This window comes from Oncorhynchus mykiss, chromosome 15 (assembly GCF_057628025.1).
Source record: "Oncorhynchus mykiss isolate SJ-2025 chromosome 15, ASM5762802v1, whole genome shotgun sequence".
NCBI classification, from domain to species: Eukaryota; Metazoa; Chordata; class Actinopteri; order Salmoniformes; family Salmonidae; genus Oncorhynchus; species Oncorhynchus mykiss.
Genome location: NC_143036.1, coordinates 48,646,094 through 48,657,073, shown reverse-complemented (window position 1 = coordinate 48,657,073; position 10,980 = coordinate 48,646,094). Strand labels below are relative to the sequence as shown.

The following is a 10,980-nucleotide window of genomic DNA, read 5'->3' as shown; positions in this document are numbered from 1 at the left end:
CAAAGCCCCTCCAAAAATACGTTGAACTCGTAAGTGTAGATTAAGGTTAGTAATATGTCTGTTTTTATTACCATGATCTTTCCGCTGATCGTTAACCTTCTGCTTTTCCACATTGAGTTTTACCCTTCCTTCCCAATATTCCTTTATCCCGTCCCTTTGAAAGAAATACACCCCCTAATATTTTTTGCCCATCTTTACAGACAGTTATGCCTCCCTTGCCCTCTGTTCTCCCTTCCCAGGCGTCACAGTACATCATAGAGGACCCCACTGATTCTCCATAAGTTTTCAACAGTACGATCGCCATATCTATCGCCCGGTCATAGGGCTCCTTTCTCGGAGAAGCCTCCGGAAGAGGCCTTGGGAGGTTCTCAGGTGCGGATGCATAGTCTCATGATCTCGTCCAATACCACCTCGATGTTTCGCAGTGATTCCGCGTAGGTTTTGTCTGTCTGGGCAGTCTTTGAACATGTGCTCAGTTGAATCACACAGATTATGCGATTAGTTTTTTTTACAATCTCTTGCCAGATGACCCGCCTCCAAACAGTTTCTACAGAATGTGTTCGGGCACAGTGCTGCAATGTGGCCCTCTTCTCCGCATCTTTTACATGTTTTAGGCTGTCCATAGAAATAAAGGTACCCCTTTACCCCGTCAATGTAGAAGGACGCTGGGGGATATTCAATTCCTCCCGCCCGTGTTCTAAATCGGACAGCGTATTTTCTATTTCCATTCCACATGCTATCGTAATCCATTTATTTTGTTCCAACCCCCAATACATCACAGTATTTACCCAGGAAGGATCAAATATCCTGCTCTTTCACATTTTGCATGCACACGGTTATGGTTCTTACCCGACTTGCGAACAGAGGCTCCACGTTGAAGTTGGAAATCGGTGTTTCGTCCTTGTTCGAGGCACTTGTTCCAAGCTACCTGACACAGGTACCCCCTGTGAAGGTGACCTCGAAGCATTCCGTACAGGAAAATCTCTGTCGCAGTAGATTCGTTCCGTTGTCACTCCCAGAAATTCAAAGATGAATTCCTTTGCGAAACTTTTTCCCATAACGAACTGCATTCCATCCATTTCTTTCCCGACAAACCAAATACTATTCAAAAGTCGCACCGAAGGGTCCGACATAAAGTCTCCACTCGCCATCACCTTCTTCTTTTTGTTGATCAAGCTGCGGGCATGCCACACACTTCATTTGAGCCAAAAGGCAGAGGAGCCATAAATGGACCCCTGCACCCGCCGGGCACTCGGGGGTCTCAGCAGACCTCAGCAGGTTGGCAAAAGCTGGCTCCTCCTCACCCAACGTTTCCCTGGCGACAGGCAGGTGTTTTTTTTTTTAAAGTCACCATCCACCAGACCATGGCTTGCCATAAGTCCGGTGATGGCCCCTACACCACCATCTGCTACACCTCCTAAATCTACATTAAAATCCCCTCCCACTACCAAAACCGTTTGTGGCACAGAGGTGCCAGAAGCTCCACCATCTCCCTTCTCTCTTGCACCGTCTGTGGCCCGTATACCCCTATAACCCTTAGTCTAAAATACCCTAATACTATGTCTACCCCCAAAACCCTCCCCTGCATCGCTACGTGTGTTCCCTCCACCTTCACCTCCCAACTCCTGCTGAGTGGACTCCCCCCACACTCCACACTAACTTCCCTTTAACCCACTTTTTTTTAACGCTCCACCCCCCCCCAGTACGGAGGTTGGCGGGTGTAAAACAGCATCCCTCTATCCGACTCCAGCGAGAAACTTGCCGGGGGATGGAGGAAGCCATCAAAACCTCCCTGATCCGGTCTAAGGAGCACCTGGAATTGACGTTGGCCGTTTCAGAACCCCAGGGAATCCTTTACATACCTTGCCCCTGATATAACTTCGCAGAAACGACTCAGGCGATATCCATCACATGGGGGTTGTACGTTGATTACCCTGAAGTTCGTCTTCGCTAGACATGTCACATTAAAGAAAGACAGCGGCCTCTCCCCAGCCACAGCCTTAGCTCGGTCCATCGTCGAATCGCACATTAATTCAGTGTGGAAGGTCACAACGTACAACGTCAATCGCATTTCCCTGTAGACACATCACCTCTTGTACTGTATTTTAGGGCCCCCATCAGCACGCTCCTTGCGAAGGTGTCCCTCGGCATCTGGCCCTCATCCTCCTTCCAAGCAAAACCAATCGTATTTTTAAGTCCAGTCCTAGGGACCGACCCAGCTCCACCGTTAGTGTTGGCCATCTCCTCACGGAGAAAACCTGCAGATTCCAAACTTTCCCTAAAAAAGATTGGAAACTGCCCTTTACGCCCTCCGGCCATCGGCTTTCGACTCAGCGAGCTTTGAGGCACCGCAGTACCGAGCTTGATCTGAGCCAAAAGGCCGAGAAGCGATAACCCACAAATGGACCCCTGCACCCGCCGGGCACCCGGGGGTCTCATCAGACCTCAGCGGGTTGGCAAAAGCTGGCTCCCCCCCACCCAACGTTTCCCTGGCGACAGGCAGGTGATTTTTTTTTTTTAAGTCACTAGCTCTTCACGCCTAGTGCCACTATTTGTTCAATGCCCAGCAAATACGTCCGTCGTCGGGCTTGAACTCAATTGCCTGAGCGACGACTTTGAGTGGAAAAATACGCCGGCCAGCCAGCCAGCCGGCTTGAAGTCAAACGCCTGAGCAAAAGGTCTCGGCATCATCTGTCAATTTCTCTTGAAACAAGATACCGGGCTCTGCAAGAATCAAAGCCTCTCCAAAAATACGTTGAACTCGTAAGTGTTCCTCTCCACGGAAGTTTTTAGTAAAAGGCGAAAGGCTTGTGCGTAATGAAGAGAAACCAGAGTCGTATGGAAGTCGGCCCGAGACACACTCTAGGCCGGGTTCCCGAGGGTGGTCCCCGAACCCACTCTTCCAAGTTTGAGGGCTGTGGGTAAAAAGTCAGACAGACAGAGACACACACACACTATCCTGGCCAAATGTTTTTGGAGGGAAACGGGGGACCCCATTGAAGGGCGCTTTTCTTTCCTTCTCTTCTTCTGCTAGCTGTTTACATAGATTTGTGGATTTTTCCTTGACAACGGGAGAAAAGTGTTGCACCATTCCCGGAGGTACTGCAATACCGGGTCAATGCGTGGAGCGGACGGAGCAAGCCCCATTTCCGACTCCCTGTTCAAAAAAATCTATTTAATATGTAGTCCCCCGATGGGGGACGTATCAGATATTAAACAATGTATTACATTCAATGCCATTCACTCTTTACAAAATCATAATTATCATGCATTTTTAAATACCAAAAGAACACAATAAACAAAACCTCAGGGGAGCATCTTCCCTCCCTGTCATTCCTACAATCTACCTTTCCCTATCTCCCAGTCCAGCCCTAAACCCCCCTTCCACCTCTCCCGGGCAGCATGCTGCCCCCACTTCCTCTCCTCCCTCTTCATCCTCCCCCTCAAATCTTCTTCCTCACTATCCTTTCCACCCCCCAATCTCTCCCTGTCTTGACAAAGTTCTCCCTCAGCCCCCGTTTAAAGAAACTCATGAGAAGCCAGAGCAGAAACCTATCCCTATCCGTCCCTCTCGCTCTCCCTACACCTCTTTCTAACCTTGCCCACATCAGAACAAAATCCCCTCTTACCCTTCCTAACAAAACCCGTGCCCTAGACTATACTACTCCGGCAAAGGCACAGTCCCAAAAGGTATGGCGCACAGTCTCCTCCCTGCCACAAGAGGATCTTGGACAGGTGGGGGATCGCACCAAACTATGCCTGTACATGATGGAACGTACCGGCAAGCATTTGTGGAGGCTCAACCAATTCAGGTCCTTGAGCCTGTTGTCCAGGCCCCGCGCCTGCACTCCCTACCAGACCACTGCCGAGATGCCCACTACATGCGCCGGACTCCCTGCCTGTCTGACCTCCTCGTACAGGTGCCTGTGATCTAAACCTACTCGGGCAACTTCAACCTCGGGGTGCGCACGCAACCACTTGGCTGCATGGCCAGCTGTTCCGCCCGAGGACCCGTGTTAGACCACACCATTACGCTTCTTGCCTGGTACGAGAACAACGCCCGCAGGAGGGTGTATTACTGGCTGAGCAAGCTCCGTTAACAGAAGAAAAAAAATTGTGTCCAGCTTGAGGGGGAGATGTGGCACCCCCTACCTCCCTCCTTGATGGGACAGAGCATGCATGCCCTGGCGACCCACTCGTACCTGCCACCCCACATGAACTGAAACACAAGTCTCACTAGAGGTCTCCTCAGACAAGCCGGCAATGGGTAGATGTACGACAAATACAAAAGAGACGGCAATACATCCACCTTGAGAACCAGGACCTTGCATAAAACAGACAAAGACCTAGCCCTCCACATCGCTAGCTTCCTCTGTACCACTGCGATACCGCTGATCCGGAGGTCTCACAATGGACCCCGAGAATCCTCAGGGCCCCATTACAGAGAGAGAACCCCCCGGGCACATCCGTCCTACCACGCCATCTTCCGAAAAACTTGACGGAAGACTTAGTGTGGTTAAGAACTGCTCCCAATGCTCGGGTGAAATCCTCAATAATGGTAAGGGAACACCCTGAAATATGCAAATATTAATGGGAAGTCATTGGCACTGGACAAACCATATACACGGTGTCCAATACAACTTAATCGGCGTCGTTTCATTCAATGTTGATTGCAAATGCCAAGTGTAACACTTTAAAAATCCAACAGATGGCGAGTGCGCTCCACCGTGATTTTTCATATTGCAAATGTAACAAGTCAACATCCAAAAGAAAAAATTTTAAAAACTGAAAAAAATCAAACTTATCACCCCGAAATTCTTTCGATTTTTGTGTCAATTACGTGTAAGAACTGTATATGAATATACTTTTGTCCAATTTTATTATATATATATATTTTTTACTTGTGCATAAGGCATATGTTTTGTCCATTTGCAATATGATTTCATAGGTCAAAAGTCACTTTTTTTTGGCCAAATGCAATATGAAAGATTTGACATGCTCAAAAATACTGCAGAAATGCAAAATTGACTGGCCTGATGAACTCGGGATGGCCGGGCAGTGATAGTGGTTCCTCTCCATTGCTCGTTTGAGTTGATTTCAGATTGTCACTTTGGTGATGGTACCGCACTGTTTAAACATATTGCAAATGAACAAAAGTCACCAGCAAGTCACCGTCCATCAGTCAATTAGATATCATTCTGACACCACACCCACTTTTTCCAACTCGTTTAGAAGCCAACTATCACATACTTCAGAGCTGGCCCAAAATTCACAGCGCCTTCTGTTCAAACCATAATAAAAACGTAAAACACGTAGTTACGTTCTAGCTGCAGGTCCAGTTCTGACGACCCAGAATCCCAAGTTTCGACTCGATAGGTCATTTGGTGCCGAAAATCCACTTTTTTTCCCATGCCTTGCTACGGGGTTCTTGAATGAGCTATAGGACAGAAACATTGGTGTCCGTCTATATGGGCCGATGCGGTTGCAATGCACCTAGTCTTGCGACACTGGGACATTTCTAAATGTCGTCATTTTCGTAATGGTCAAAATGAATTGAAGTCATTGCAAATGTACGAGGCTGGTTCTGGGCTCGAGAACCTTCTAGAGCTACACAACTCACCACACACTATCGACCTGAGCTCTAGAACAGGTTTCTAAAGTTTCAGAACTCTAGGTCTGACGGTTCATTAATTGTTCGAACAAAGGTAACTATTGCAGGTACTGTTTGTCTCAACAAACCACACTGTCCAAGCTGTGTGTGTGTTTTTCTTGGAAATGTTATGGGAGAAATTACTGATTTACAGTTCATGGGGGTTGCCTAAACGCACATATGAAGTTTTGGAAAGATCTGACTTTTTTAACCCTTCGAAACAGCTCCTATGACACAAATTATGGCACTTCCGGTTGTCACAGGAAGCTAAAAGTAAACACATATCCTCATTGGGGTGTGCTTTTACAGAATCATGAGTTGTAAAAATATACGTTAAGAACTGACTGATTTACACAGGGTTGAATTCACCATTTTATCAAACATCAGTTTGGGTATGGAAAAACACTTAGGATGATTTTAACCACTTCCTGTTGCCTTTTTCTCATGGTCGCAGCGCTTAGACCGAGCGAGCTACGGTCAAGCGGGGCATCTCGTTGAACTCGGCACAGCCTAGAGATTATGGTAATGCCATTGCAGGCTCTGAGTGTCTTTAAGCGCCTCACTTTGTCACTCCTTCCTTGCTGTGTGCGTGTGTGTGTGTGTGTGAGAGAGCTTTACTTTGACATCTGTTGGGAGGAATTACTGATTTACGTTTCATGAGGGTTGCCTAATAACACATATGAAGTTTTGAAAAGATCAGACCTTTTTAACCCTTCAAAACAGCACCTATGACAGCATTTTAAGGCACTTCCGGTTTACACATACCCTCCTTGGGTTAGGCACTTATAAAATTTAGATTTTTTTACGTTAAGAACTGACTTATTTACGGAGGGTTTAGTGAGTGTGTGTGTTATTTCAGAAAATCACAGATATCTCGCAGAGCTCCGAAGCACACTTTAAAAAGATTCGTATGAACACGCTGCAACTGGATCTGTAACTTAAAAGAAATATATATTTTTGAACATCACCAATTTGACATTGTATGATTTCTCTTAAATGGCTGGTTCTTTTTTTATTGACACCGTAGGTTCATTTACTTTGACGTGAAGTGGAAAAATGATTGCTCTATTTTCATCTTTGGCCATAACTCAAAAACCGTTGAGGCCTAGACACCATCTTGTTCGGGGCCAACTGCCCATTATGCCAAACCTATGCTCACCAAGTTTCGTCTTCGAAATGTTTTCCGTTTAGGAGATAAGGCCACGTCGTGATTGGTGATGTTTTGTACATTTGCAATATGATTCCATTCGCTCTCTTGTGGGATTTACCGGGAGAGCGGAAAAATGACAAATTTTATAAAACGGAAACCGAAAGTCCGACAGAGTTCGTTTGATGACTTCCTGGAAGATCCGGCCCTGCCGCCGAATTTTAGAAAAGTTGTCGGACGTCTAGTAAGGGACCGTACATGTGCAATGTGGACTTTCTCACTAACCATATGGCAAGCGTCAAAATGTTCCTTTTGAGGGCATGGCAGATTTACGCCCCCTTTGGAGAAATTGGGTACCCCTAGTAAACTGAAAAAAAAATATCAAAAATTGCTAATATATGCATATAATAATTATTATTGGATAGAAAACACTCTAAAGCTTCTAAAACCGTTGGAATTATGTCTGTAAGTATAGCAGAACTCACAGGGCATGCATTCTTCCAAACTAGTTTTTGTGGCCATGAAAGTTGGAGCAACTTTGACGTCATGGCCCCCACCCTTCCCGACCACTTATGGATCTGGGGACACTTTCCATCTCTTCCACTAGATGTCCTCTTTATTTGGAGCGTTCAATCGTTCAAATCGCGCGAGAATTGGCCCTATAGGAGTGATTGGAGTAAGTGTCGCGATAAAAAAACCTGTGCGTTAGGGCGCGAATTGGTCACAGCCATTCCTTTGTTCCAGCACTCCTGGGAAGAGCAAACGATGCCCGGTTGAATTGAAGTTTGTTTTGCACGTCTAAAACATCATAAAGCTTGCTTCTGCACTTAGTTTGACCTGTTTAGTCGACATATAATGTGTAATTTTGAAGTTTTGATGCGCAACTTATCCGGACCGGAGGACGTTTTGGGTGCATTTCAGCTGATGTTATTAGCAGTAGCTAATACAAAGACGCAAGACTTGAAACCAAACGATGTATTGGGTAAGTATGAACCCTTCCAGAACATTCTGAACGAAGACCATCGAAGGTAAGGGAATATTTATGCTTAAATCTGTGTTTCTGTTGACTCCAACATTACGTGGAAATGTAGCTTGGAACTGAGCGCTGTCTCAGCATATGAAATAGTGTGCGATTTCTGTAACGTTAAAAATAAATCTAACACAGCGGTTGCATAAAGAAGCAGTGTATCTTTCTAACTATATGTAGAACATGTATATTTAGCCAAAGTTTATGATGTCTATTTACGTTATCTTGCCGAGCTACCTAGATTTCCTGCGGGCATTTTTGAGTAATTTCTGAACATGAGTACACTGTAAATGGACATTTATGGATATATATGGCATATTATTGAAAAAAAAAAAATGTACTGTGTAACATGTCCTATCACTGTCATCTGATGAAGATTTTCAAAAGGTTAGTGAGCGATTTATTTTTTAATCCTGCTTTTATAATTTTATATTTTCTGGGACAAAATGGCTGCCGCTTGTCTTTGTTTCGGTGGTGGTCTAATATAAATGTGTGGTGTGTTTTCGCCGTAAAACATTTTAAAAATCTGACATGCTGGGTAGATGAACAAGGTGTTTATCTTTCATTTGAGCTATTGGACTTGTTAATGTGTGGAGGTTAAATATTTCTAAGAATATTTTTGCGTTCCATGCGCCACCGTTTGAGCTGAACGGGGGGGAGGGTGTTCCTCCAGAGGAACTCCTGGCATCAACAGGTTTTAACCTCTTAAAGGATAGGGGGCAGCATTTCTACTTTTTGATAAATAGCGTGAACAATTTCAACTTCCTGCTACTCATGCCAGGAATATATTATATGCATATGATTAGTAGGTGTGGATAGAAAACTCTGAAGTTTCTAAAACTGGTTCAATCATGTCTGTGACTATAACATAACTTATGTAGCAGGCAAAACCCCAAGGAAAAACTGTTCAGAATAAAATTGTCTTTGTCAAGGGAAATTAGATAGCGCCGATTTTACAGTTCCTACGACTTCCACAGGATGTCACCAGTCTTTGGAATTGGGTTGAAGTTAATCATTGGTGAAACGAAGAAGAGGCACTTCCTGGTACACGTTGCACTTGATAGTTACGCAAGAGGGAAAAAGGAGCATGTTTTGTTTACTTTCTCTATCGAATACAGTTTACCCCGTCTACTAACGTTTAAAAATACCTAAAGTTGTATTACAAAAGTAGTTTGAAATATTTTGGCAAAGTTTATAGGCAACTTTTGAAATGTTTTGGAGTGACGTTGTGTTTTGGAAAGCTGTTTTTTTTCCGTATCAAATCTGCTTTATAAATGGACATTTCGGGTATACATGGACGGAATTAATCGAAAAAAAGGACCAATTGTGATGTTTATGGGACATTGGAGTGCCAACAAAGAAGCTTGTCAAAGGTAATGCATATTTTATTTCAGCGTTTTGTGTAGCGCCGGCTACGCTAATTATTTTGTTTACAACTCGTTCAGGTGGTTCAGGGGGGGTGCATGCTATCAGGTAATAGCTTCTCATGCTTTCGCCGAAAAGCATTTTAAAAATCTGACATGTTGGCTGGATTCACAACGAGTGTAGCTTTAATTGAGTACCATGCATGTGTGATTTAATGAAAGTTTGAGTTTTATCGCTTTTTATTTGAATTTGGCGCTATGCATTTCCCACTTGAGACGCTAGCGTCTCACTATCCCTAAGAGGTTTTAAGGTTTGTATGGCTCGCTACATCACACACGGATGGGACGTAGGGGAAGTAAGGACATGCAATAGGACGGAGAATGTTACTATGAGTGATCTGACAGGGGTGGGTATAATTTGTGGAACGTTCCAACAGGAATCCGTTCCAAAAACTTCGTAAATAACAAGGTTGCCAACAAACAACGCATACAGAGTCGTATAACAGTAGAATGAGATACCGGGTAGGGAGTGAGCTATGTAATTACGTTTTTCACTCACCACGTTTATTCTGAAAAAATGTCTCTTCATTCTGGTAGCCTCTACCATTTCTCATTCGTTGGTTTAGTTATTATTTCCGGTGTTCCTGCATTTGCGGGTGAACTCTGTTGCCTCAATTGGGGAATCGCTGTGGTTGAAATGTAACTAATGACCGCAAGCCCCAGTATTTTATTAGCTAGGTGGCTTATACACAATTGTTACCGATGATACTGTACTACTCGTACTACAGAGCTTGCATTGTATTTTGCCAAGTTCTCTCTGTTAATCCTTTTCCCCAAATATAGCAGGTAACTTGTGTCGATGTTGTTGAGTTCATCTTGCCTAGTTAAATAAAGATAAAATAAATTATAACATTTAAAATATATACTTTGACCTATTTCAGGTAACCCCAAGATGCTTGATTCACTACACCTGCTTTTGAATAACTTTCCAGTCGTTTTGCTTTACATTCCGATTTTTGAATGTCTGTTTATTGGACATATATATTAGTGTCTAATAAAAAAGAGCAACTTATGTAAACCATCCCATCTGTCTTAAGGTTAAAGTGTGTGTGTGTGTGTGTGTGTGTGTGTATATTTTATATATATGTATATTTTTTATATATATGTATATTTTATATATATATATGTATATTTTATATATATATATATATATGTATATTTTATATATATATATATATATATATATATATGTATATATATATGTATATTTTATATATATATATATATATATGTATATTTTATATATATATATATATATATATATATATATATATATATATATATATATATATATATATGTATGTATATATATATGTATATTTTATATATATATATATATATATATATATATGTATGTATATATATATATTTTATATATATATATATGTATGTATATTTTATATGTATATATGTATGTATATTTTATATGTATATATGTATATATGTATATATGTGTATATATATATATGTATGTATGTATATATGTGTATATATATATATGTATGTGTATATATGTGTATATGTATATATGTGTATATATATGTGTATATATATATATATATATATGTGTGTGTAGTGTAGGTCTTTATGTCCACTAGGTGTGAGCACAGCTTCAATAATGTCACACCAGGTTCACCACGTGTAACAAATAAAATTGTATTTGTCACATGCGCCGAATACTACATGTGTAGAACTAACAGTTAAATGCTGAAATGAAGCCCTTAACACATTT

The 10,980-nt window shown here is 42.5% G+C and overlaps 1 long non-coding RNA gene and 2 other non-coding genes across 4 annotated transcripts in view; 1 reads left to right on the top strand and 2 right to left on the bottom strand.

Moving 5' to 3' along the window:
* Nucleotides 1-2,720: 2,720 nt before the first annotated feature.
* LOC118938961 (U5 spliceosomal RNA) lies at nt 2,721-2,837 on the bottom strand. The gene has a single exon (XR_005036355.1). It is a non-coding gene; the product is annotated as a U5 spliceosomal RNA (small nuclear RNA).
* Nucleotides 2,838-3,077: 240 nt separating this feature from the next.
* LOC118938959 (U2 spliceosomal RNA) lies at nt 3,078-3,265 on the bottom strand. The gene has a single exon (XR_005036353.1). It is a non-coding gene; the product is annotated as a U2 spliceosomal RNA (small nuclear RNA).
* A 5,618-nt stretch (nt 3,266-8,883) lies between these two features.
* LOC149978074 (uncharacterized) overlaps nt 8,884-10,980 on the top strand; it is a 97,811-nt gene continuing 95,714 nt past the window's right edge. Inside the window, exon 1 of one of the 2 annotated variants that reach the window (XR_016486720.1) lies at nt 8,884-9,197. This is a non-coding gene — a long non-coding RNA (uncharacterized LOC149978074). The remainder of the gene's footprint in view (nt 9,198-10,980) is intronic. The other variant, XR_016486719.1, reaches the window with a different exon arrangement.